We start from the raw sequence: 27,929 nt of genomic DNA on the forward strand, positions 1-27,929 counted from the left end.
TTGTCTTCAGGGGATAGGTTTCAAGACTCCCAGTGGATGCCTGAAACCACGAATAGTACCAAACCATGTATATGCTATGTTTTTTTCTTGTATACACATACCTATGATATGTGACTAATAGGCGGGTAGCATGTGTATAGCATGGATATGCTGGTTGAAGGAATGATTCTCATTCCTGGCTGGTCCAAGTGAGGCGGTCTGAGATTTCATCAGGCTACTCAGAATGGCACATAATTTAAAACTTATGAATTGTTTATTTCTGGAATGTTCCATTTAGTATTTCAGATCGTGGTTGACTGTAGTAACTGAAACTTCAGATAAGAGGGAAACTACTGTAATCACTTCCTTTTCCCCCCCGCTATGGTTTTATCCCCTAAGTGTCTGTTCCCAGGCACTAGAGTTTAATCTTACTTCTTTTTCTTAATTACTTAAAATACTTCTTTATTATGATATGATTGTAAAAAGAGAAATTACAATAATAAAATATCACTAATATGATATTAAAAGCAGTTATTTGGAAATTCAAGGCTCTCCATAGGTAAAAACATGAAGCAATTTTAGACACTTACACTCACTTTTTATGTGTCTCTTTTCTTTTATACAAATACTGCAAAGCAGAATAGTACTTAACTTTCCTTCAACACCCATCTCTCTCTCTTTTTTTTAAGATTTTATTTATTTATTTGACAGAGAGAGAGAGCACAGCAGGGGAAGCAGCAGGCAATGGAAGAGGAAGAGGGAGAAGCAGGCTTGCAGAGCAGGGAGCCTGATGTGGGGCTCATGGGATCATGACCTGAGCCAAGGCAGACGCTTAATGACTGAGCCACCCAGGCGCCCCACCCATCTTTTTCTCCAAAAGAATGTGTTATATTCCTTTTTGCAATGATTGACATTTGTATAGGGCTATATAATTAATAAAGCAGTTATTCATGATCTCATTAAATCCTCACAACACTCTTGTGATGTAGGTATATTCTTTCCATTTTAGGGATGATGTAATGAATTGATTGGACCTTGTGAAAGTCTTGTGAGCCTTTTCCAAAATGTTTCTTCATAAGTGTTTGTTTTCTAAACTTCAGTCATTTGAGTACTACCGTCATGATTTTTCCCATTCTCCTGCAAACTGTACTATTTTATTTAATAATTTAGAATGACCTTTTTAACTAATAGGCTATTAGTTTTTAATTTACAGAAAATTGAGTAGTACAAGAGTTCCCATGTTTCCCCTTCACTCCCTCAGAGCTCTTCCCATTATTAACATATCAGTATGATACACTTGTTAAAATTAACAGTCAATATTGGTATATTATTACTAACTAAAGTCCATAGTTTATCAGATTTCTTTAGTTTTTATCTAACGTCCTTTTTCTGTTCCAGGATCCCACCCAGTTATCATATGTACTTAGGCTCTTCTTGGCTCTAACAGTTTCTCAGTTTTTTCTTGTTTTTGATGACCTTGACAGTTTTGAAGAGTAGTGGTTAGGTATGTCATAGGTTGTCCCTATTTGGAATTTGTCTGATGTTTTTCATGATTAGACTGAGGTTATGGATTGGGAGAGGAAGGCCCAAAGACAAAGTACCATTTTCATAACATCATATGTAGTTACATATACATATATATTGGGTGCACATTATGTATATAGTAGTAACATGATAACTTGATACGTTGTAACTTGATATTGACCCCAGTCACCTGGCTGAAGTAATACTTCTCAGACTTCTCTACTGTGAAATTACTCCTCTCCACCCACACTCCTCTCCATCCTCCACTTGGAAGGAAGTCATTATGCACACTTAAGGAATGGGGAGTTATGCTCCACCTCTTTGAAGGCAGTGTGTCTGCATAATTTACGTGGAATTCTTCACAGGAGATTTATCTGTTCTCCCCCATTACTTAATATATTCAGTCATTTATATCAGTGTGGATTTGTGGGTATTTGTCTCATAATTTGGGTTACAATACAATACTACTTAATTTTGTTGCTTAGATTGTTCCACCTTTGGCCATTGGGAGCTCTTTCAGTTGGTTTCTGTGTCCTTTTGACATAGCCCTATCACTTTTTTTGAGAACTTCTTTACTTTCTAGCACTTTAAGATGATCTAGTTTTTAGACAAGTTTATTTTAAAATAAGATTTTATATCATTCAGTAGATAGAAAGTCATGTTAAGGAGAATTCTTAGGTTTATCTTAAAAATCAGTTATGTTTAAATATTGGGACAGTGTTAGGTATTAAAAAACTCAGACTTTCTCCTTGAAGTAATTAAAAGGAGGCCATGTAAACTTCTGTCTTTCATAACCTAATGTACTTCATACATTAGAGCATGCTGCTTTTTTCATAACTACAGTATAACTTTTTTAGTATTCACTTCAACATTTATTGGGATGTCTATAATGTGCTTGGTGTACCTACCATAGTACATACTGAGGGAGATTGAAAAGTATGAAATAGTGTCTATCATGAAGAGGCTTACAGTCAGATTTGGTCAACAGTCTATAAGAACATGAAAAAAAAAGTCAGTAATATACCATTGGATATTAAGTACTGCCATGATGGAGGTAAGGCTTATGAGAGTTAAGGAAGGAAAAAGTTCAGTGTTCAATAAAAGTAAGAGCTTCTTTGAGGTGAGACCTGTAGTGGGGGCCTGAAGGTGGTGAAGTCGTTTCAGACCACAAAGTGAACTGAGTCAGCATTACCTGCAGAACAGTGAGGAAGTTGGCTTTGGTGGAGTCTTGCATCGATATTAACTGGAATAGTTTGAAAGTATCAGAACCAATGGATAAATGTCCTTTGACTTTTGTAATAAAGTTTACAGTCCCTTCTTTATATATGACGTGCATGAAGGTGTTTTAATTTTGACAGGTCTAGCAAATAGGGGTGCCTGGGTGGCTCAATTGGTTAAGCATCTGCCTTTGGCTCTGAGGTCATGATCCCAGGGTCCTGAGATTGAACCCTGCATCTCAGCATTGCTGAGCAGGGAGCCTGCTTCTCCCACAATGCCACCCCCACCCTGCCCGCTTGTGCTCTCTCTCTCGCTATCTCTCTCTCAAATAAATAAAAGCGGTTTTCCTTTTAAACATTTTATTTATTTATTTGACAGACAGAGATGACAAGTAGGCAGAGAGGCAGGCAGAGAGAGAGAGGAGGAAGCAGGCTCCCTGCTGAGCAAAGAGCCCGACACGGGGCTCCGTCCCAGGAGCCTGAGATCATGACCTGAGCCGAAGGCAGAGGCTTTAACCCACTGAGCCACCCAGGCGCCCCAATAAAAGCATTTTTTAAAAATGTGCAAATAAAAATGTTATTAGGTATTTCCAAGTATATATAACCATTCCAAGAAGGTTATATACTTCCTTATTGAAACTATGAAATTTAAGTTACAAATAGATGCTTCAAGTTAATGATGCTTTAGTTAATTTAACTTACTGTCTCCTTTAGTTAATTTATTTAATTTAGTTAATTAATTAACTTACTGTCTCCCTGTTCTCTTGAAACTTGCCTTGCTGTCTTTACTGGAAGAAAAGAATAGTTTGATCATTTTATTAGCATGAAAAAAATTCTAGAAGCATTTTAAAAGAAAAGATGGATAAGGGTGATTGATAATTTAATACTGTCTAAATTTTTAGTTTTATGACAGATGTGAGAATTGAACTTTTAAATTCATATTTTACAATTAGAAAGTACTTATCCTTTTCTTTTTAAAAAATTTTATTTATTTATTTAACACAGAGAGAGAAAGAGATCACAGGTAGGCAGAGAGAAAGGCAGAGGCGGGGGGGGGGGGGGGGAAGAAGACTTCCTGCTGAGCAGAGAGCCCGATGGGGGCTCGATTCCAGAACCCTGAGATCATGACCTGAGCCGAAGGCAGAGGCTTAACCCACTGAGCCACCCAGGTGCCCCATATTTTCTTAAAACTACTATAAAATTAAGGGTATTGATGACTTTAGATCACCAATTTAAGGTTCTCTCACACAATTATAAGCTGAATATGTAGGATTTTTAATATTCTATGAACATTTATCAAGTGCCTATTTTGTGTATAGTCACAGACTTTGGTGGGTTTTTGTTTGTTTTTGTTTTTAGATTTTATTTATTTTATTTGACAGAGAGAGAGATCACAAGTAGGCAGAGGCAGGCAGAGATAGAGGGGGAAGCAGGCTCCCCGCTGAGCAGTGGGCCCAATGCGGGGCTCGATCCCAGGACACTGAGATCATGACCTGAGCCGAAGGCAGCGGCTTAATCCACTGAGCCACCCAGACCCCCCTGTTTTTGTTTTTTTTGCCTACATCAAGTATCGCGTTAAGTGGTAGGTAACACACACAAATTTGTGATCCGTGAATTTTTTCCAAATGAGTCCATGAAAACCAAACTGTAGAGGCTTATAACATTTTCTCTTCTTAGGTTGAGTTCCTTCTCTATTACCTCTTTATTAAAACAGCAACTTAGGTGGGAATCACAGATCATTAACAGAATGTCAAACAGTAGATTCAGTATAAACTAAATAGCAAAAATTATATCTAACACATTTACTCTTCTATAAATATTGTCCAATGTGTAAAAAAAATAATGGTTTAAGAAATGGTCTGCTATTTATTACTTAGTTGAGTTTTTAATATATGCTGGGGTTTATATATTTGAATAGCTAGGCAGAGATATTCTTATGTAGGCTTTTCCTTTATCTTTTTATTCTTGCCTGCTAAGCCTAGAGTTTAGATTGGGGGTGGAGGGGCAGTGCAGGGAGAGATAGAATCCCAAGCAAGTTCCAGGCTCAGTAGCCCAGAGCTTGACAAGGGACTCAGTCTCAAGACCCCGAGATCATGACCTGAGCTGAGTTGGATGCTTAACTGACTGGTACCCCTAGAGTTCTTTTTTATTTTTCAGTTTATTGAGAATGGATCAGTTTTTTAAAATGAAGGTTTGGACTAAATAGTTACTGTTCAAGATTCCTCATTAATTCTGTTTTTTAAAAAATACCCAAAATTTAGTGGCTTAAAACAACAATCATGTTGTTCTGTCTTGCCAATACTGTGGGTCAGAAATTTGGGTAGAGCTTTAATAAGGCAGTTCTTCTCCATAATGTCACTTGGTGATACTCAACTAGAAGGTCAGACAGTTTTATTTACATGTCTGGTAGATTTCTGGAAGACTGACAGGCTGGGCTTAGCTGGGACTGTCAAACTGAGCACGTATATGTGGCCTCTCCAGCATGTTGGTTTAGAGTGGTTAAATTTCTAAAATGGCAGTTTAGTACTTCTAAAGAAAGAAACCAGAGTCTTCGAATCTGCAAGACTTATTAATATCTAGTCTTGAAAGTTCTACAACATTTGTTGTTTGAAAGCAAGACATGGAGCCAGACCAGATTCAAAGGAGAGAGCTACTCCAGGCCATGAATACTGCAGGGGATGGCATGGGGATGGGGGGGTGGGCAACTTTGTAGAATAGCCACACTATAGGATCTAAAAATCTGTAACTTCACACAGTATATATAAAATTTAATTTTTTAAAACAACAGTATTAAAATCATATAATTTAAGCTGATTTTTCATAAAACTCAGCTACTGTAATATTTTTATTTCCTTATAAAGCTTCCAGAGTACTCTGCAATTTATCTTTTCCTCGAGAATTTTGTCTACCTCAGGTAGTTTTTCTGTTTTATTAAGAAAAAGGTTTACTCTACAGAAAAGATGAAAGAACAGTGAACACCTATGTATCCATCACTTAGATTCTGTAATTAACATTTTCCTATAGTTAGGTTATCCCATCTTTATTTATCAATATGTCTTATTTTCTGATGAGTTCAAAAGTAAGTTGCAGGGACTCCTGGGTGGCTCTGTCAGTTAAGCCTCTGCCTTCAGCTCAGGTCATGATCCCAGGACCCTGGGATCAAGCCCCACATTGGGGCTCCCTGCTTAGCAGGGAATCTACTTCTCCTTCTTCCTTTGCCCCTCCCCCCTGCTCATGCTCACTCACTCTCTCTCAAATTAATTAAGTTCTTTTTTTTAAAAACTAAGTTGCAGATAATCAGATACAGATTTAAATTATTTCTCCTTCTGATCCTTTTACTTTGGAGGATAATCAGAAAATATAAAGAATGTCTATTATTGTATCTTCTCTCTGAAAACGTACCTGTTGGGAACTTTTCAACCTGCTTTGTCACATATCCAGCCAAACTTTGGCTATAGTCTCAGATCTTTAGAGGAAAAGAGAAATCTTTTATTTTTTTTAATTATAAAGATTTTTAAAAAAATTTATTTATTTGACAGATAGAGATCACAAGTAGGCAGAGAAGCAGGCAGAGAGAGGGGGGAAGAAGGCTCCCCGTTGAGCAGAGAACCTGATGTGGGGCTTGATCCTGGACCCTGGGACCATGACCTGAGCCGAAGGCAGAAGCCTTAACCCACTGAGCCACCCAGGCACCCCCCCGCCCCCGCTTTTTTAAATTATAAAAACAATCGTCCACAATTCCAGCGTAAGTATAACCGTTAATATGTTTCCTGTTCTTTTTCCATTTCATATATTTTTATACTTGCTAGTATATATAGTTTGCCAAGATTTTCAAAAATATGTGCAGTATTTAGATTATAATAATTAACTATTAATTAATTGGTTTGTTTTTGGACCACTGTTTTTAGCCATGCCATATTGGACAACTAAGTTGTTTTCCAACTAAGGAAAGCTAATGAACCCAGTGACATGTTATTACTTATGCCTGAAATTGGCCGTATTTAAAGTTTATCCCACCCTGCTAATATAACCTTAAGAGTTGAAATTGATGAAACTGAAGAGAAGTTGGAAGGAATAAAAAACTGACTTTAGTTCTGCATCAGGAATAGATAGAGGAAAAACTGTAGTTTCAGCTTTGATGAAACATTTTTGTCATGTAAATTTTCATTTTTACCACCAGCATTCTGACAGGTATTCTGTGACTTGGGTTGAGTAAATTTCTTATTTATGGTTTACCTGCAATTTTAAGCATATTATAAACCTTTGATATCAAGTACAAGGACTAGATATGTGTATTTACTCTGAATTTTACTCCTGTTTGTTGTGGAACTTCTGTGAACTCTAAGAAGCAATATGCAGTACATTACCACTTGGTAATACAATGTATACTTATGTATGTGGTATTTTTAACTTTTTCTCCTAGCTTTAGCATAATTAGCTAATTAGATAGGCTAGTTCAAACAAATTGAATTCTGTAATTGTAGGGATACAGTCTTACAGAAGATAGTTTTTTGAGTCCTCCTACACTGATACGAGATTCTACTGAACCCATCAAGGCAGTTGAGTGTATTGTTTTATTCGATTTTTTAGAGAAAGCAGTTCTTGATTGTCAAGATTCATTCTAACTAGAATTAACCTTTTCTTTCTCTCTCTCTCTCTCTGTGTATGTATGTATGTATGTATGTATGTATGTGTATATATATATATATATATATACACACACACACATACGAACAAACTTATCTAACCTGCATTCTTCATTTAATACATGGAGTATATTTCATCTTGTTTGGCCCTCTGTGGGAGCAGATGGTTACTATTTTTCATGTAGTAACTATAGATACTTGAAAGCTAACATTTGTCTTTTAGGCTTCACTGTGCTTGAATTAAGTTATTTACATAATACAGACCTAAACAGAGCTTTCTGCTCATGAAAAAAAAAAAAAAGCTCTCTGGGGAGTCTTAAAATATAGTTCTGTATGTTTGGTCGTGTTTGTGTGTGCATATATACATTGTCTTAATTAGCAGTTAGGTATTGCTTGACCTTCATTGTTGGGAATATATACCCAAGTATCAGATGTACCAACAAATATTATGGCCAAATGAAATGAAAAAATGGTCTGGGTTTGATTTGAATTTTGAATATGTAGAGTTACTTTGGGAAAGACCTGGGAAATTTTATCTGGGGTCTGTTTATCCCATTTTTTGGAAAATTACTAGAATGTTAGGTTGATCGTGGGATTACTTTATGGGTCTAAGATCTGAAGTGATCCAGATTATACCATCTTCTATATAGTGGGCTTCAGGACATCCCATGTATTCTACACTTGAGATTACTACTTGTAATCTCAAGTAGTAATCCTCCTCATAAATGGTTGAAGAGAATTGGTCTGAAGAGAATAGAAGGCTGGAGAAAAAGAGAATTATATTTGTCCCATCATATTTACTTTGGTGTCAGCCTTTCATACTTGGTTCCTATTCAGACAGCACAGTAAAATTCCATACTAGAAGTACATGGGTGGTTCTTTAAATTTTGGGGATGCTTTATTTGACAGTAAGAATATTTGAGTTTTGGATTTCAATTTATGGGATGGTAATGATTTCTTCTTTTTCTTTTCAAAGTCAAAGAAAAATTTTAATAGAGATATAATACATTTGGGTAATGTTTGTTATATGTATTCCTAAAAATTTACTGAGACATATTTGCCTAGTTTATCAGTGACATCTAAACAATGATGGCTCTTGACAGTGAGGAACTCACAATAAACTTAGAAGGGTGAATTCTGAAGCTAAGAATAAGTTTAGTTGTAGATCTTGAATTGATTAATTATATGAAGTGCCCCTTTTCATAAGAAAATAGATGAAAACCTTTTGGGGCACCTGGGTGGCTCAGTCATTAAGCGTCTGCCTTAGGCCCAGGTCATGATTGATCCCAGGGTCCTGGGATTGAGCCCGCCCCACATTGGGCTCCCTGCTCTAGTGGGAAGCCTGCTTCTCCCTCTCCCACTCCCCCTTCTTGTGTTCCCTCTCTTGCTGTGTCTCTTTCTGTCAAATAAGTAAATTAAAAAAGAAAAGAAAAGAAATAGATGAATATCTTTTGAAAAGGCCTTCTATAAAAATCTCCAAGTTCTGCAAACCTTTAACCTGTTTTAGTTTTTGTATTTGATTTTTCTCTTAACTTTTCACGAATTAAAAAATGATAGATTGCATTTAACATAAAGTTTTTTAAAAAATCATATGTATGTTTATGTGTTTGGGGTTTTGTTTTGCTTTGATACAGGAGCATTTGAAATTTCTTTGTGGCCAGGGGGAGCTGCTTCAAAATTTCTATATAAGAAGGGCTTAGGGGTGGCAATTTGTGTGTGGTTTGGGGGTGGGTGAGGGATGTTTTGAAGCTATGTTTTGAAGCTGTTTTTCAGTGATCGCAGTATTTTCCCTTATGCGGTATATTATAGGTCATTCAGAGCAGCAAAATTGTCTAAAAATCTTATTAATATATGCATTTGTCACACAGAATTGAAAAAATATCCGTTGTCCATATCAAATATATATAGTTAATTGAAAAAAATTGCTTTTTGGGTATCTTGAATAAAGAGGCTGATTTGATTGAGATAAGGAATGGGGAGGATAAAGCCATCCATTAGCTCTACCACTGGCAGAAAGATATTTTATCCCTTTACTTATATTGCCACTGCCTTATTTAGGCTACCATTACGTCTGATCTGCACAGTTCTAACCTCTTAGCTATTTCTTAGCTTCTACTCTGATCTTTCAGCAGTTTCCTTTGCCTTAAGTTCATTCCTCCATTTAGCCACCAGGGTATGAGCTACTTAAATTGCCCATTTGATCTGGCCATTTCCCTGCTGCCCTCGAAGGGGTCTTCATAGTGCAATGTGTAAGATGATTTATTGGTGGTGCAGTGCATGAAAAAATACTGGAATTTTTGTATTTACTTTTTAAATGAAATGAAAGAAATTATGTCTTACCAACATTGAATAAAATGATTAAAATGTTCCCTCAGTCTGTCAGTCAGCTATCACCTAAGGTGGATTGGGTGTTCCCAATTTACAGTGGGCCTCTTTCATTCATTCTGCATGTGCTGCATTATATTAGCATTACCTGTACCCTGTTAAGTGTGCTTGCTTATTATATTATCTGATTCTCACAAAATAGATAGGTGACTTAACAAAGAATTCTTTGAAGAAACCAGAGTTATGTTAATAAACAAAGGAGAAGAGAAAATGGCACAGCAAATCTTTTATTTTAGGCTCAAGCTCAAACATTACAGGTTTAAAATTAGTGATCTCTTCAGGTCTGATAAGAAATCATCTCCCCCAAATCAAAATTACTTAGAAGACTTGTTTGAAATGTTTGAATCTTTCTCTAAAAATATATATATTATGATTTAAAATATTAACCAAAATCTTTTTAGTTACCAAAACAAAAAAGTTTGTCAAGTCTTAATAATATTCACCACTCTAGACCTGCCTAAAATTCAAATATTAATAAGCATCTTGGTGATTAAATCCCACTTGGAAAATGAGGCAATATATGGGAATGTGTGAAAGTAATAAAAAATTATAACCACAAGATTAAAATACTTGGTTCACTTGGAAGATATAAGTAAGTATGCTATTTTCAGTTATTTTCCAGCACACAGACACACAACAGACTAGTGAAAGTATGAAGCAATTGCTGTTATTAGGAAGATATCTAAGGTATTCATTTTTATCCATACTTTTCAAATTTCTATTTTTTACATAGGATTTGTAATGTTCGTAACTAGCACAACAGTATATGTATTATATATATATAGAGAGAGAGAGAGAGAGAGAGACATGAGCTTTACATTTAAAAACCTTTTAGGGGCACCTAGGTGATGTAGTTGGTTGAGCATCTGACTCTTGGTTCCTGCTTGGGCAGTGATCTTAGGTCATGGGAACAAGCGCCCCATCAGAATTTGCGTTCAGCAGAGTCTGATTGTCCCCCCCACCCCCCGCCAAGCTTGTTCTTGTTCTCTCTCTCTCAAAAATAAACTAAATACAGTCTTAAATTAAAAAACAAATGTTTTTTAAAGTCATTTTATTGCCATATAACCCATGTAATCATAATCCAGGTCAAGAGAGCGAACATACCCAACACCCTAGAAGAGCCCCTTTCCTATGCTCCCAATTATTACCCCTCTCACATTTCCAAAAATAACTGCTATCTTGATTTTTTTTAAAGATTTTTATTTATTTATTTATTTGATAGAGAAAGATTACAAGTAGGCAGAAGGCAGGCAGAGAGAGGGGAAAGCAGGCTCCCTGCTGAGCAGAGAGCCCGATGTGGGGATCGAGCCCAGGACCCTGAGATCATGAGCTGAAGGCAGAGGCTTAACCCACTGAGCCACCCAGGCGCCCCTGCTATCTTAATTTTTGACAATATTGTATAGTTGTATGTGTTTTTGTACTTTATATAAGTAGAATCATAAAGCACATATTCTTTTGTGCCTGGTTTCCTTTGCTCAGTATTGAGATTCACCCATGTTTTATGTAGCATGGTTGATTCAGTGTCATTGCTGAATGATATGTTGTTATATAAATATGCCACAATTTATTTGTTCTCATATTGATGGATTTGGTTTGTTTCTACTGTCTGACTGTTAAAACTGCTCTGATTCCTGTACATATCTTTTGGTACATGTCTGTACATATTTCTGTTGAGTGTAATCTTAATTGGAATTGCTGAGTTGTAGGGAATGTGTTTATCCCACTTTAATAAATAATGACAGGTAGTTTTCCATAGTAGCTGTATAGTATACGGTTCACAAGGAGTTCTAAGATTTCATGTTGTTCAACATCTTTGCCAACTAAGCTATCCAATGAATATGTAGTGTATTTATTGTGTTTTCAAATTGCATTTTCTTGATTACTAATAAGATTGAGCACCTTTTCATATATTGGCCAGTTGAATATCCTCTTTTGTAGAAAGTTCCTTTTCAGGTCTTTTACTCATTTTTGTATGTGACTGTCTTTTCCTAATTGATTTATAACTATTATTTGTATATTCAGCATATGAATTCTTTTATTCGTTATGTTCCAACTACTTTCTCCTACTCCAGCTTGCCTTTTCACTTTTAATGGTATCTTTTTATGAGTACACATTCTCAGTTGTAAGATTGGTCCCACTATTAATCTTTTCCTTTATCAGTAGTGATTTCTGTATTTTGTTAAAGTATCTTCTAAAAGCTTTATGGTTTTGTCTTTCATATTTACATCTGTAGTCCTCCTGGAATTAATTTTTGTATATACTGTGAGGAAAGTGTCAAGTTTCATTTTCCAGCATATATGGAGATCCACTTGACCCAGCGTTATTTACTGGCATGAGTCTTGTTTCCCTGGATCTCTAAAGTACTGCCTTTGGTCTGTATGTGAGTGTGTTTATTTTTTGGATTCTCTTTCCAGTTCCATGGTTCTTAATTGTCTATCTTTGTCTTAATTACTATAGTTTCATCGTAAGTCTCTTGATACCTAGTAGGGCGAGTATGCCTACCTTTTTCCTCTTGTTCAAGAGGGTTTTACTTATTCTTGACTTTTTATTTTTCTGTATAAGTTAGAATAAAGGTACCACATTCCATGCAATGAACGCATTTATGCATACTCACACACAAAGTGTTGGAATTTTTTCCATATTGCATTCAGTCAGGGTGAAAGTGGTTTATTTTCATTGAGTCTTCAATCTGTGAACACAGTATATTTACCTAATTACTTAGGTCCTTAATTTTTCCTAACAACATTTGCTAGTTTTATGGGCAGACATCTTGAACATTGCTTTGTCATTTTTATTACATGGGTGTGTGTGTGTGTATTATATGTATTATATATATATGTGTGTGTGTATATATATATACACATATATACACATATATATATATATATATAATTTAGTGCTCTTATAATGATCTTTTAAAGTCATTTTTTTCCCCCTTTTTTGTTGCTAGGGTAGTTTAATATAGTTGATTTTGTGTGCTGGTCTATATCCATCAACCTTGTGCTCTCTATTCTAATCAGCTGTCTATATATTCTGGGGGTTTTTATATACATAATCATATTGTCTGTGAATGATAGTTTTATTTCTTTTTAATCTTTATTTATCTTGTCTTACTGAACTGAGCAGGATGGCAGTATAAAATAAAAGTTGTGAGAATAGATATCCTTGTTTATTTTGTTCCTTATCTGAAAAGGAAAGCTTTCAGTATTTCAACATTGAATATGATGGAGTAGTTTTAAAATTTTTGGTATATGCCTGTTGCACTTACTATGGCTACATAATCCATTAAAAATTTAATGGCATAAAGCAACCATTTATTATGGTCATAGTTCTGTGGATTAGGAATTTAGATAGGTCACACCGTTGGAACACTTGTCTCTGCTCTGTGTTGTCTGAAGCCTTGACTGCAAGATGCAAAGGCGTAGGGAAGGAACCATCTGAAGGCTCATTTCCTCGTATGTCTGGTTGTTGATGCTGGCTATTTGCAGGGAGCCTCCTTTCCTGTCTATCTGAATCCTTCCAGGTGGTATACCATATGGGCTAGTATGAGCTGCTTCACAGCATGGTAGCTGGTTTCTCCTAAAGCGAGCATTCCCAAGACAGAGAAAGCCAGGTAGAAGCTGTATCCTTTTTACAGCCTCATCTCAGAAGTCATAAAAGCATTTCTTTTGCCATATTTGGGTTGGAGTAGTTACAGATCCCACCCAGATACAAGAGAAGGGAATGCAGACTCTTCTTTAGGGTGAAAGGAGTATCTGTCAGTCATTGTAAGAACAACATATATATGTTAATGTATGTGTGTGTCTAGCTAGCAAGAGTGAGAGACACAGAAAATATGATCTGTTATAGTGCCTTTTTAAATCGGATAAAGAATGTTCCCTTCTATTTAGTGTTTTTGTTTTGATGGATATTAAATTTCATGAAATGCTTTCTCTCTGCTGAACTGAATGATTTTACTTTCTCTTAAGTGATAAATTTCTTTGATTTCAATAAATTCAACTTGATTTATCTTTCTCATATGTTAATGCTTTTGGTTTGCTTTTTTTTTTTTTTTTTTTCTTTTTTAAAAAAAAGATTTTTTTTATTTTTTTGATGGACAGAGATGACAAGCAGGCAGAGAGGCGGGGAAGCAGGCTCCCTGCTGAGCAGAGAGCCCGATGTGGGGCTCGATCTCAGGACCCTGAGATAATGACCTGAGCCAAAGTCAGAGGCTTAACCCACTGAGCCACCCAGGCGCCCTTTTTTTTTTTGCATTTTAAAAATTTTTGCATTATTTTTTATTTTTGCATTATTTTTGCATTAACCTACCATATACCTAATATAGTGTTGGGTATATGGTAGAAGCTTGGAAAATAATCTTTTTTTCTGTGTCTCAGTTCCTTATCCAACAATATCAAATCCTTTGAATACAACATGTTACTGACTTATTAAAAAATATTCCTTATTGTGGAAATAGGAAAGGTTTTCTGAAGATGTAAACATACCTGTCCTCGCCTAGAACTCTGACTAGTCCCTTACTTTCTCTCTGAAGTATGTTTCTATTCTTCATTGTAGATCTGTATCATATCTATCTGCTTGAGGACCATCACTATAGATAAGCAAAGATCTCGAATCAAAAAGTACCATGAGGGACACCTGGGTGACTCAGTCGGTTAAGCCATTGCGTTCAGCTCAGGTCATGATCCCAGGGTTCTGGCATCAAGTCCTGCATCGGGCTCCTTGTCCAGCAAGGAGCCTGCTTCTCTCTCTACCTCTGCCTGCCACTCTGCCTACTTGTGCTTGCTCGCTTTCTCTCCCTCTCTCTCCCTCTCTCTCACAAATAAATAAATAATCTTTAAAAAAAAATCTTATGGGACGCCTGGGTGGCTCAGTTGGTTGGACAACTGCCTTCGGCTCAGGTCATGATCCCGGAGTCCTGGGATCGAGTCCCACATCGGGCTCTCAGCTCCATGGGGAGTCTGCTTCTCCCTCTGACCTTCTCCTCGCTCATGCTCTCTCTCACTGTCTCTCTCTCAAATAAATAAATAAAATCTTAAAAAAAAAAAAAATCTTAAAAAATAAAGTACCATGAAATGCTGAATTCTCCCAATTTGGCACTAAATAAAAATTTAAAGTTAACTTCCTTATTTTCTCCTTCTTATTCTCTTTCTGTAACCATGGAGAAATAGAGTTATAAAATTAATGCACCACTGATTATGGAGAAGACTGTCTCTGCCTTACTAATAAAAATTACTTTTGTCAGTAAAACTTTCCTATCCTTTGAGAAGATGTACCTTAATATTTAATAAATCTCACTGGATTATTCTTTCAGGTAGTTTATTAATGTACACTTACCTTCAAAATATATAAAAGTTCCCATGCCAACATTTGGTATTGCCAGAATTTATAGTTTTTGTTTATTTAAGGGATATGAAATCATAGCTTGTGATTTTAATTTGTACTTTCTTTAAAAATATATTTATTTTGAGAGAGAGCATGTACACATGAGTGAGGCTGGGGCAGAGGGGCAAGGGCAGAGGAAAGAGAATTCCAAGCAGCATGGAGCCAGCGCAGGACTCTGTCTCACAGTCCCAAGAGATCATGATCTGAGTCAAATCAAGAATGGGGCATTTAACCGAGTCACCCAGGTGCCCCTTAACTTGTATTTTTTTTTTTTTAAGATTTTTTATTTATTTATTTGACAGAGAGAGAGAGAGAGATCATAAGAAGGCAGAGAGGCAGGCGGGGTGGGGGCAGGGAAGCAGATTCCCTGCTGAGCAGAGAGCCGGACGCGGGCCTAGATCCCAGGACCCTGGGATCCTGACCCGAGCCAAAAGCAGAGACTTAACCCCCTGAGCCACTCAGGTGCCCTTAACTTGTATTTTTAATTGCTAGTAACGTTGATCCATCCTCTCTCATTCCCTACAAAGAAGCTTGCTTATTCATCATCTTTACATTTTTCAGGTCGACATCTTTTCTTATTGGTATTTATATACTTCTTGTGTGTGTTGCAGTATCTTTTTCCAAGTTGTGCCTTTAAAAATTCTTCCTTTTTGAAGTGGGAAGAACTAAATTGAATTTGTGTCCTTGGAATTTAACATAGTGCCTGACAAAGTGGTCAATCATTCAGTAAAAAGTAGAATGAATAAATATTTTGCAGCAAGCTAAAAATTTGGTGTTTTTAAAGCAATGATGCTACCTACTTTTAAAAATAGACTAAAAGTATCATATACTTAGAGCTTATTTAGATTTTAATACGTAGCTTACAATCATATCGTTTGGGTTAATTTTATTATTTAGAAGTTATATTTTTGCCTAATGGTTTATAGGTTTATATAGCTGTCTAGTTGCATTGCTTTAGAAAAATTCTCATCGGTATTTTTTTCAAATTGCTTGTTCCACAGACCGAACTTTCATTTTTCCCCCTCCCATTAAAAATTGACTGACTTCCTTTTTTGGGGTCCCACTATTTTCTGTATAAATCTGTCAGGGCAAGTGTTATATTATACTTTATTGTATTTGTTTACATTTCTTGCTCCCCCATTCTTCCATGCTTTTTAGGTTTGGAGACCATCTTATTCAAATGCCAAAACAAATAGCATATAATTAGAAGTTCACTAAATGTTAGAAGTGATTATCAAATAAATAATATATATATGTATTTTAAGATTTTATTTATTTGACACAGAAAGAGATCACAAGTAGGCAGAGAGGCAGGCAGAGAGAGGGGGAAGCAGGCTCCCCGCTCAACAGAGAGCCTGATGTGGGGCTCGACCCCCAGGACCCTGAGATCAGGACCTGTGCCGAAGGCAGAGACCGAACCCACTGAGCCACCCAGGCACCCCTAAATAATATGTATCTTTGTGTTGTTTTGAATATTTTCTGCTAATTAAAACTTAGTCTTTTTAACTTTCTGTTGATGAAATGGAACTGGGTGAATTAGTGATTAGTGAAATAATGTAACATCTCTTTTATTGACTTTTCAGAGACTTTCAAGTAAATCTTTACTGCTTAGGTACCTGACACTGCAAATCTTACTGATCATTAAGAATTTAAGCAATATAGTACTCGCTTCAGCAGCACATATAGTATTAAAATTGGAATAGTACAGAGAAGATTAGCATGGCCCCTGTGAAGGGTGACATGCAGATTCGTGAAGCATTCCATAAAAGAAGAAAGGGAGAGAGAGAGAGAGAAAGAAAGAATTTAGGCAGTCTAGGTGTGGGTTTACCAGGCCTTTATTTTTGAATATTACTAATGATTTTAGTAATAGCTGACATTTATAAGACTCACTATTTTGCTATCATTTTTAAATGCTTTTTAATGATTTAGCTAATTCTGTGTGGTTTTCTATGTTAGGTGCTCTTAGTCTCATTTTAAAGACGAAGAGACTGAGGTGTGGAGAAGTTAAGAAATTTGACCAGAGTTGTACAGTTAGTAAATGGTGAAGCCAGTGTTTGAATCCGGTTAGTCTAAATCCAGTTCTATCTATCTATATACTTTTTAAGATTTTAAAATCTTAAAATCTCAAGCTAGGGTGGGGGACAAAGGGAGAGGGAGAAACAGATTTCCTGCTGAGCGTGGAGCCCAATGAGGATTTCAGTCCCAGGACCCTGAACTTGAGATCATGACCTGAGCCACCCAGGCACCCCCAACCCTATATTCTTAACCATTATTTGCATATTAAATTTAAGTTTTTAGTTACATATGAACTTCATATGCCAAGAACAATATTGTTAATGAAGATTTAGATGGAGAATTGTTTTAAAATAATATTTTATTTATTTATTTGACAGAGAGAGAGAGAGATCACAAGTAGGCAGAGGCAGGCAGAGACAAGGGGGGAACAAGGCTCCCCACTGAGCAGAGAGCCTGATTCGGGGCTCAATCCAGGACCCTTAGATCATGACCTGAGCTGAAGGCAGAGGCTTAACCACACTGAGCCACTCAAGTGTCCCAGATGGAGAATATTTTTCCTAAAGCAAGACAGATATAATATTTTCTGCCAAGGGCTGATGATTTATCAGGAGGCATAGGTGGCAGGGGGAAGAGGGAGAAAGAAAATGTGAATGAGTGAGTTCAGGACTAAATACACAAAGAAACACTGAGTTAGTCTGAGTATTCAGGGAGGGAAATCAAGTAGGTTTTGTTTTGTTTTATGAGAGATATAGACATTTTAGCTTATTTACTCATAAAAGGAAAATTCTAGTGAAATAAGGTTGTCTGGAGTCCTGGGTTGAGGCCTTGCAGTGCATAAATATCTAACCTCTTGATTGGGCTAAATCTCTAAAACTATGAGAGCAGTAACAAAAATATTTGGGGTATATTGTTTTTATATATATTTGTTTGGGGTATATTGTGGCAAAGAGGGGAAGAAAGGCAGGGAAAGAGAGCAAGACAGAGAATCTCCAAAGTCAGCTACAAAAGAGGAAAAGGGGGATAGTCAGAGAAAGAAGAAACCAAAAGGAGAAATATTTAGAGTAATGAGAGATAACCCGTCTTTTCTCTCATTTCTATCATTTTCAGTCATTGACCAAGATTGTTTCTTCCAGATTCTCTTCCCAGCCCCATGAACCTTCTCAGGTGGGGATTCTGTTCTTCTAAAGCATCCCCAATACTCTGCATGTCACTAAGGTAAAAGAGGTTTCTTTCTCACCCCTTGTTTTATCCTGTCTTCGCTGCTGATTCTACATTGTGTTGACAATAAATCAACCAGTATTTGGAGGGTTACCACTGCTTGTGGTGCTTTACAGGTGTAGAGGGAAATAAAAAAGAAATAGCTTCTCCCATAGAGGACTTTGCAGTCTAGTTAGGAATATAGAATGTAACTTTATTAAAAGATATTAACAATATCCTGTGCTGTGATGTATCAGATGGTGTAAACTTTCCATACTCAGCTCTACATCTCTTTAACCAGCTCTTTCCAGCAAGTGACCTTTTCTACTTTATTAGATTAAAACTGTAGGTATAGAGCAAACATCTGTGCCTGCTTTCATCTTCTTCCCTTCCTTCTTAGATAAAACAGTGGTCCCTTTTTAAGGCTCATTCTTTGGGCTGTATTTTCTTTTTCTTTTTTAAGGTTTTATTTATTTAAGTGGGGCATCTGGGTGGCTCAGTGGGTTAAGCTTCTGACTCTTGATCTCAGCACAGGTCTTGATCTCAGTCATGAGTTCAACCCTACATTGGGCTCCACTTTTTTTTTTTTCTTTGAAGATTTTATTTATTATTTTGACAGAACAGAAGCAGGCAGAGAGAGAGGGAGGAAGCAGGCTCCCTGCTGAGCAGAGAGCCCGATGCAGAGCTCAATCCCAGGACCCTGAGATCATGACCTGAGCTGAAGGCAGAGGCTTAAGCCACTGAGCCACCCAGGCGCCCCTGGGCTCCACTTTTTTAAAAAAAAAAAAAGATTTTTCTTTTCCTTTTTTTTTTTTTTTAAGATTTTACTTATTTGACACACAGAGAAAGAGTGACAGAAGGAATACAAGCAGGGGGGAAATGGGAGAGGGAGAAGCAGGCTTCCTGCCAAGCAGAGAGCCTGATTCAGGGCTCCATCCCAAGCCAAAGGCTAAATGGCTGCCAGTAGTGCAGTTGGTGGCTTATAGAGTAGCTCTATTTTCAACTTTATGAGTAACCTCCATACTGTTTTCCAGAGTGGCTGCACCAGCTTGCGTTCCCACCAGCAGTGTAAGAGGGTTCCCCTTTCTCTGCATCCTCACCAACATCTGTCAGTTCCTGACATGTTAATTTTAGCCATTCTGACTGGTGTGAGGTGGTATCTCATTGTGGTTTTGATTTGTATTTCCCTGATTTCAACTGATGTTGAGCATTTTTTCTTGTGTCTCTGGGCCATTTTTATGTCATCTTTGGAGAAATGTCTGTTCATGTATGACTACCTTCCTGACAGTTTTTATCCTGTATTCTCTGTAGGTTTCTTTTTCTCTGGCTGCACATAAAATCCTTGGCCCTATTTTCTTATCACTCCAAATCTCAATCCTTAGAACTCTAGCTAGCAATTATATTCTAATATAGTTCCCAAATGTATACCTCGTAGTTTAGGCCTCTTTTTTTTCTTAAATAAGATTTATTTATTTTAGAAAGAAAGAAAGGGTGAACAGGGCGAGGGGCAAGAGGGGAGAGAGAATCCTCAGACTCTCCACTGAGTGCGGCGCCCATGCAGTGCTTGATCCCAGGATCCTGAGATTACAACCTAAGCCGAAATCAGGAGTCGGTTGCTTAACAGACTAAGCCACCCAAGAACCCCTTGAGACCTCTATCTTAAGACCAGGATCTAGTTATACTTTTGTTACAGCGACCTCAAACTCAGACCCTGAAGTCAAACCTCCAAAACCTGCTCATCATTCTACTTGCTCATTCCCCATCTTGTTGCTTTTACTTTAATCCCTATCTCACATTTACTCTTTTGTCCAATTAGAACCATAGAGATCATCCTATTTTTATTTTATATTTTATTTTTTTAAAAAGATTTTATTTATTTATTTGATAGAGCTCACAACTAGGCGCAGAGAGAGAGGAGGAAGCAGGCTCCCCGCAGAGCAGAGAGCTCTATGTGGGGCTCGATCCTAGGACCTTGGGATCATGACCCAAGCCGAAGGCAGAGGCTTTAACCCACTGAGCCACACCCAGGTCCCTCTTTATTTTATTTTTTAAAAGATTTTTATTTATTTATTTGAGAGAGAGTGTGTGAGCCAGGTGAGAGGCAGAGAGAATCCCAAGCAGACTCTGTGCTGAGTGTGGAGTCAAACAGGAGGCTTGATCCCAGAACCCTGAAATCATGACCTGAGCCAAAATCAAGAGTCAGCACTCAACTGACTGAACCACCCAGGCACCCAGGATTATCCTATTTTTTAATCTCCCATCTAATCAAGGACCATATTCCATCAATTCTCTGTCTTTCTTAAATCTGTCCTTTCATTTCTAATTTCTAGTGGGAAGGTTTCTGGTAAAACTTTTATTTGTCTCAGCATCTTGAAAATATTCTTTGTATACTTGAATGAATGAATAGGCTATTGGAAAAGATACTTGACTGTAATAATAAAGAGAGAAGATGATTCTTGAGCATAGAAACTAAACTGAGATTAGAAAGTATTCTTTCTGGCCTCCAATGAGATTTTGATTTGAGAAGAAAGGAAAGCCAAGGTGTATAATCTACAAATTAGTAGTGATCTGCAAGTGGGAGTTGGTGAAAAGAAGCCCCATACACTGTGATGTGTAAGAGGAGCCTTTTGGTATTGTATTAGAAAGCACTTGGTTACAGAACTTCGTACAGCTCCTCTAATATTAGGAGACTGTGAACTATCTTTTAATTGTGCTACATGTATTGTAAAGAAGAGTAGTTGACAACTTGGTTATAAAACTAGTCTTAGGTTTGTCTGGAGATTGAAGAAAAATGTAACAAAAATTCTGCCACAGTCTTTCAGGGGTCTTTGCAAGAATTTGAACTCCTTTCTAGTTTGTGCCAGGCATACCACCTTTCTTTTGTATCATTATATTTCTCATTCTGTCTGCTTTTATTCTGCCGATGTGATCTGTCCTAAATGTCCTTTGCTTCACACACATTGCACACTCCCTGACCCACTTGACTCCTGTTAATCTTTCACACTGCTCCTATATTTTGATGAATCTGTACCAGTTATTATTTGAAAGAGAAGTACTTTCCCAAGCCTCACTTGAGGAAACACTCCTTTGATGGCTCCCACTTTTTTCCATAAAGGCTTTTTGAAAATGTTAAATCTGGATTATTTTGCTTTGTTTTTCCATCTTTTATAAGCTTTTCTGTTTATCCTTGACTCAGTCTTTGTAGTACAGTTCATAATGTTCAATTTGGTTTAGGCTTTATCCGTTTCACAGTATTTTTTGGGTGTTTGTGTTTATACCAGTCATGTTGTTTCTGTTTTACTTTGGGTTGATTTAAATTTCCTTTTCTCAATTATAAATATATAGCTTAAAACCAACAAATTGAAGAGATAAACCTCTAGTAGCTTAGTTTTGACACTTACCTCCATGAATTTGTTCTTTGATTAGCTTTAGAAGTAATTATCAAAAGAATAAATACATACCGCATTCATTAACTTTCATTTGGTGTTGCATAATTTTGTAAGACAGAGTAAAGATATTTATAATTTGAATTCCTTTGTACATTTACGTTATTCTAAGCCTGAGCAGTTTAAAATTGGAGTATCCAGCCAGTTGATTATTATAGGTTACTTTTTAGTGCACTTGTATTATTTTACAGTAATTTGGAAAATTAGTGAACTATGAAAAATATTCTCATTGTTAATTCATCTTAGTTTAGTGAAATGGTTATAATGAATCAGCCATGTTTTAACACTTAAGTTTCAAAACACTAAAGTTTCATTGAGAAGTGAAAATTCTTGTAATTTCTTTACAGTTCAAGTGGATTTTATTTTATTCAAAACAAAAAGGAAAAAAGAAAATGTGACTTGCCACTTTGCACACACATTGTTTATTTTATTTCCTAGTAGAGAAAATATTCACTTTGGGGGTTTTAACTCTGTTGTTTATAGAAACTCTTAGTATGTTTTATTTCAGAAGGCAAAAACTGAGTTTTGTATTTGAAGCAATGGTATCTTATCCTTAATTAAAGGAAGATAAGAAAAATAGTTATCTGAGAACAATGAAAGGATTATAGTGAATATTCATGTCGTGTATTAATTCATGTGTTTCTGTCTGTGCCTGGAGTTTAACCACTCCCAAAGCAGCCCAAGTTTTTGTTTGTATCTTCACCCCCTTTTGGCTGCATGCTCTCTTCTTCACTGTCTTTGTCTCACTTTATAAAGAAGTAGAAAACTTTTCTCTACTTAAGAGAGCAAAGGGGCAGAAGAGCTATCTTAAGAAGTTTTTATTTGTGCCAACATAGACATGCTTTGTGTTGGGCCATCTGGACCAGGAGGATTTCCTCAGAATGTAAAGTATGTTGTGAGATTTAGAGAGCTGGGATTTGCTCTGGACCTGTCTGGGAAGGCAGCAGAAAACGTAGACTGAACTGGGTTATATTGCTTGTAACATAGCGGGCAAGAATGGAAGACAGTTTGCCTGGTCTTGCTTCAGTGTATGTTTCCTCCACACTTAGGAACTTCCGCACTGGTAACGTATCTTTCCTTTCCTGGGAATTCAGACCTGACTCATAGATTTTACTCATGACAAAAGAAGTATGAGGATTTAGGAATGACTATAGATCAGTTCTCTTTTTTCCTGCCTCCTCTCTTTAAATATATGTGTTAATAGTGGCATAAATATTTGCCTACATAACCTTCATAAAGTATTTAAGACTGAACCCACTGTATAAACAAATATAATCCTATTGTGAGGGCAGAGTAGGCTTTGCTCAACTTGTTCTTTCCCTGCCTCCCCCCACCTCCGGAAAGGATGGCCATTATATTATTCTTGAGGGAAAAAAATTAAAACAGCAGCTTTTAATGGAAAATAATCCAAAAATGCCTCTCTAAAATAATAGCAAATCATAAATTGTGTAATTAAGCTTGACGTTTGCTTCTATGAAGTCTAACCAAAAAATTTCATCAGAAGCAGAATTATCTGTTTTTAATTCTTCATGTTAAATTAAGTAAAAAGTTTGGAGAGGGGAGCCATTTTAATTGTGAATGAATCCTGGTGATACAGTGAAGTAAAGCCCTTCCTTGGGACCAGCTACCATGCTCAGAGTACTGCAGCAAAAATGTTTTTCATTTTTTTACTTAACACAGTTTTCTTTTAATTTATGCTAATAGATGACTTTTTAGTAAGACTGTATTACAATGAAAAAAACCCACAGTTTTAAAAATGCAAAATAAGTCAACAACATTATTTGTGTTATTTTATTGAAGGCGAACTCTCATTTTCATATAATATTGTTAACTGGAAGTAATTAATATTGTCATTTACTAACAAAATAAATTAGCCAAGCTTTTAATAGTCGAAATGCCATCTTATTAAAACCTGTTGGAGAGAAAAGTGTGATTTTTGGAAGTAGATTGTGATAAATAGGAAACTTTGTTTCCTGCATAAATAAATCTTCCTAATGGCTGCTGTGTTTTTCTGAATATATTCTTTGGTTTATTTCCACAAATAAATTTTAGCTATTGTAGAATCCGTAGTGCTTGATTCTTGACTGTAGTCCTTAAATATTTCTGTCTTTATACAGTAATATTTGAAGACAACAATTCCAATTGAGAACAAAACAAAAAAATAATTTAAGTCATTTAAATCTCTTCTGGGGGCGCCTACCTGGGTGGCTCAGTGGGTTAAGCCGCTGCCTTCGGCTCAGGTCATGATCTCAGGGTCCTGGGATCGAGTCCCGTATCGGGCTCTCTGCTCAGCGGGGAGCCTGCTTCCTCATCTCTCTATCTCTCTGCCTACTTGTGATCTCTCTCTGTCAAATAAATAAATAAACTCTTTAAAAATAAATAAATAAATAAATAAATAAATAAATAAATAAATCCCTTCTGATAGGGGTGCCTGGGTAGCTCAGTGGGTTAAAGCCTCTGCCTTCGGCTCAGGTCATGATCTCAGGGTTCTGGGATCGAGCCCCACATCAGGTTCTCTGCTCAGGAGGGAGCCTGCTTCTTCCTCTCTCTCTGCCTGCCTCTCTGCCTACTTGTGATCTCTGTCAAATAATAAATAAAAATCTTTAAAAAAAAAAAATCCCTTCTGATAGAAATTTACTAACGTAGTATGTCATTTTTAATTGTTTTGTGTTTTGAAGAAATCATGTTTAAAGACCAGGTCTTTCAAATATATTATATCGATTTTTTTTTCTTTTATTAGCATGAGACTATTCTTTTTGAACATCACTATATTCATACTTTTACAAAATGCTTTCATTCACTATGCATAAAAATCTACAAATAACCAAATTTGCATTGAAAATTTACAAAATAGGTTTATATCACAGCCTAAATTAGCTTTGCTTTTTTTTAACTGATAAAATAATTTAAATTCTATTTATACAGAATTTTCTGTATATCTGCAGAAAATCCATCTAAAAGAGTAAGGTAGCAAAAAATCCTCATAAATCCTGCTTCTCAGTGATATACCTATAGTCTCTTATGTACATGTATACCTATGGATATACAGCTCTACACAGAATATACTATAATTGTTTGCCTTGTAATTTTTTTCTCTTCACAGTATGTTGTCACTCTTAGTAAACTTGTTTATGGTTGCAAATATACATCATTCTTTTTAAGAGCTATGTGGTATACCATAGTGCAACCATTTATTTAAACAAAGTTGCCTACTGGTAGTCCTTTAAGCTAGTGCCAAATAATTTTTTAAGTTATTGACAGTGCATGGTATTGTTACTGCTTTCTCATGTTTCTTCATTCTTACTACCTCCTGTAATCTAATCTGCATTATCTTCCTACCCAATAAGGCCTGCCAATGTCTTAACAGAAGTGCTTTAGCAAAGGAAATCAGAGTTTTGTTCTTTGGAGAGTATTGTGTATTGAAAAGTATACTTTTCTGAAATGGGCTATTTTTCTCCCCAAAGATTTATAGGTAACAGCTAAGAGTCCTACCGTTAGCTCTCAAAGCTATCATAAAAACCATCTGATTTTAGTTGTTTTTAAGACATAAGACCTCATTTTTTCAGAAGTACATGCCTACTTTTTATCTGTTTCTGAGTTTAATTTGCAAAGATTGGTTTCATTGTTTTCTAGAAAATGAAGTGAGGAACCTAACTATGATATCCTCATCCCCAGAGTTCTTTTCAGAAGAGGAAAAAAAAAAAAAAGAAGAAGAAGAGAAAACCACTTGACTCCCCCTACCCCCCACCAAAGTGTAACACAATATATGTTTTGATTGTTTTTATGACACAGATGTTATATTATCTGTGGATTCCTCCTTGTACTATCCCTTGCCCTATATCATCAGAAGTAACTGTTGTCATGAATTTTGTTTTTATTACTCTATTGCTTTATAATTTTATTCTAAATGATATAATATTTACTTTTTGTCTGACTTGCTTTTGATACTTACCAGTATATTCCTGAGATTCATACATGATGTTGCACATGGCCATAGTTTACCACTCTAATATGCTGTCGAATGTTTGTATCACAGTTTATTTACCCATTTTATAGTTGATGAACATTTAGGTTTTTCCCAGTTTGTTTCTTATTTGAACTATACTGTTGTAAACATTCTTGAACATGTCTCTTGGTGTATGAGTGCAGGAGCAGGGATTGGGAATACCTGGCTGACAAGCTCTTTTGTAAATAAAGTTTTATTGGGACATAGCCATACCCAGTCATTTACATATTCATCTATAGCTGTTTATGTATTTCAGAGGCAGATCTGAGTAGTTCCTGCAGAGGCTGTATGGTCTGCAAAGCCTAGAATGTTTACTGTATAGCTCTGTAGACAACATTTGCTAGCCCTGCCGTAGGGTAGGATATATACATTGAGGAGTGGAATTGCTGGGTCATAAGATGAGTGCATCTTTAGTTTTATCAGGTGATTCCATAGTTGGGTTTTCCCCTCAAAGTCACTGAAAGCAGGTGTACCTACCTCCTGCCATAATGTATGAGTTCACATTACTCCGTATCCTTGGGAACACTTGATATTGTCATGTTTTCAATGTTTTGCCAGTTTGGTGAGTATAGAACAGTATTTAATATGGTTTTAATTTTCTTAAATAAATAATGAGGTGATTAAGCCTTATTTTGTATGTTAATTGGCCATTTGTTCCTTTTCCTTTGAGATGCATAGTCAAGGTCTTTACTGTAGGATTTTATGTCGTATCGATTTTTAGGAATTATTCAAGATACTAATCTTTTACCAATTACAGATGTTAAAACTATCTTTTTCCAGTTTTTAAATTGCTTTTTCTCTTTACTGTGTCTTAGTAAGCATATGTACTGAATTCTAATGTAGATAAGTATCAGTCTTTACTTCTATGGTAATCCTTTCTGTGTCTCATTTAGGATCCTCCCTTCTACTTCCATGATATGAAGATATTCTCTCTTTCTTTCTGGAGGTTTTATAATTTTGCTTTAAATTCTTTAATCTACTTGGATTTGATTTTTGTGTATGGTGGAGATAGAGACTTCAAAATATACTTAATTTTAATGAATTTATAAATTTTAGTTTAACTTGGGAAGTTGAGCAATTATTTCTTCACTTCTGCCCTCCCCCCCATCTAGAACCCTGTTCTCACTTTTCCTCTGGGGCTCCAATGACACTAATATTAGGCTTGAGGCTGCCTTGTTTTTTCCTTTCTGTTTAGATTGTATAAATCATACATAATGTATATGTATGTAATATACATATCTAATAAAACATTTTTTTCAATAATATAAGTCCTAATTTCATAGATTATTTTCTCTTTTTATAAACAGTTCAAAAAGCTTAGTTATCCAAGAGTCCATAATATAGGAAATTAGATTGGGAATGAGTGTTGTTATAGACAGGCATACTTAATCCTGACTACAAAGAGGGAAGCAGAAAAGGTAGCAAGAAAGACTAGAAATTCGAAAATGTAGTACTTTCAATTACTTAATTAGAAATACAGTAGTCTCTAGGTCATCATTCTATCATAATGCTTACAGCACAAAATAATTAATATTCTCAAGGAAGATTGAGTCATCTAAAAGTGGCTAAATTATGACTGTATGCCCTTGTTAGGAAAGCAAGAAAGTATTTTATTTTAGAAAGATTTACACAAAATCATTGGCACTGAAAAGGTGCTAGAATTTATAGGCCTGTCTTATTCTGATGTGATGCTGCATCGCCAACTTTTGGATATTTAGAATAAAATATACTTACCTCTGGAAAAGTAATACATTTAACAGCTCAGAAGCCAAATTAACTAATTCATTATAGTAAAAGCATAATGAACAGTTGTTGTTGTAGGTCTAAATTCTAGTATGGAATATTGACGTTTACTTAGTTACGTATAACTTTGGTTGCAGCTCTAATAAAAGAGACTTAATTATGTCGATAAATAGAGTAAGCTAATGGACCTTCTTTCTCTCTCCATTCACCTCCCTCAACCGCTGACCCCACAGTGGTTTAACAATCCTTGAGAGTTCATTTGTAGTTCATATTTTATTTTTTTTTAAGATTTTTATTTATTTATTTGATAGAGATCACAAGTAGGCAGAGAGGCAGGCAGAGAGAGAGCGGGAAGCAGGCTCCCTGCCGAGCAGAGAGCCCGATGTG

At 36.1% G+C, this 27,929-nt stretch overlaps 1 protein-coding gene and 1 non-coding gene across 3 annotated transcripts in view; both read left to right on the forward strand.

The window, feature by feature from the left end:
* Window positions 1-27,929, forward strand: part of EML4 (EMAP like 4) — a 156,264-nt gene that overhangs the window by 37,656 nt on the left and 90,679 nt on the right. The gene's annotated exons all lie outside the window — the stretch shown is intronic.
* On the forward strand, window positions 16,796-16,904 carry LOC132022901 (U6 spliceosomal RNA). Its single transcript, XR_009405789.1, has one exon. It is a non-coding gene; the product is annotated as a U6 spliceosomal RNA (small nuclear RNA).

Source organism: Mustela nigripes, chromosome 7 (genome assembly GCF_022355385.1).
Source record: "Mustela nigripes isolate SB6536 chromosome 7, MUSNIG.SB6536, whole genome shotgun sequence".
Taxonomy (NCBI): domain Eukaryota; kingdom Metazoa; phylum Chordata; class Mammalia; order Carnivora; family Mustelidae; genus Mustela; species Mustela nigripes.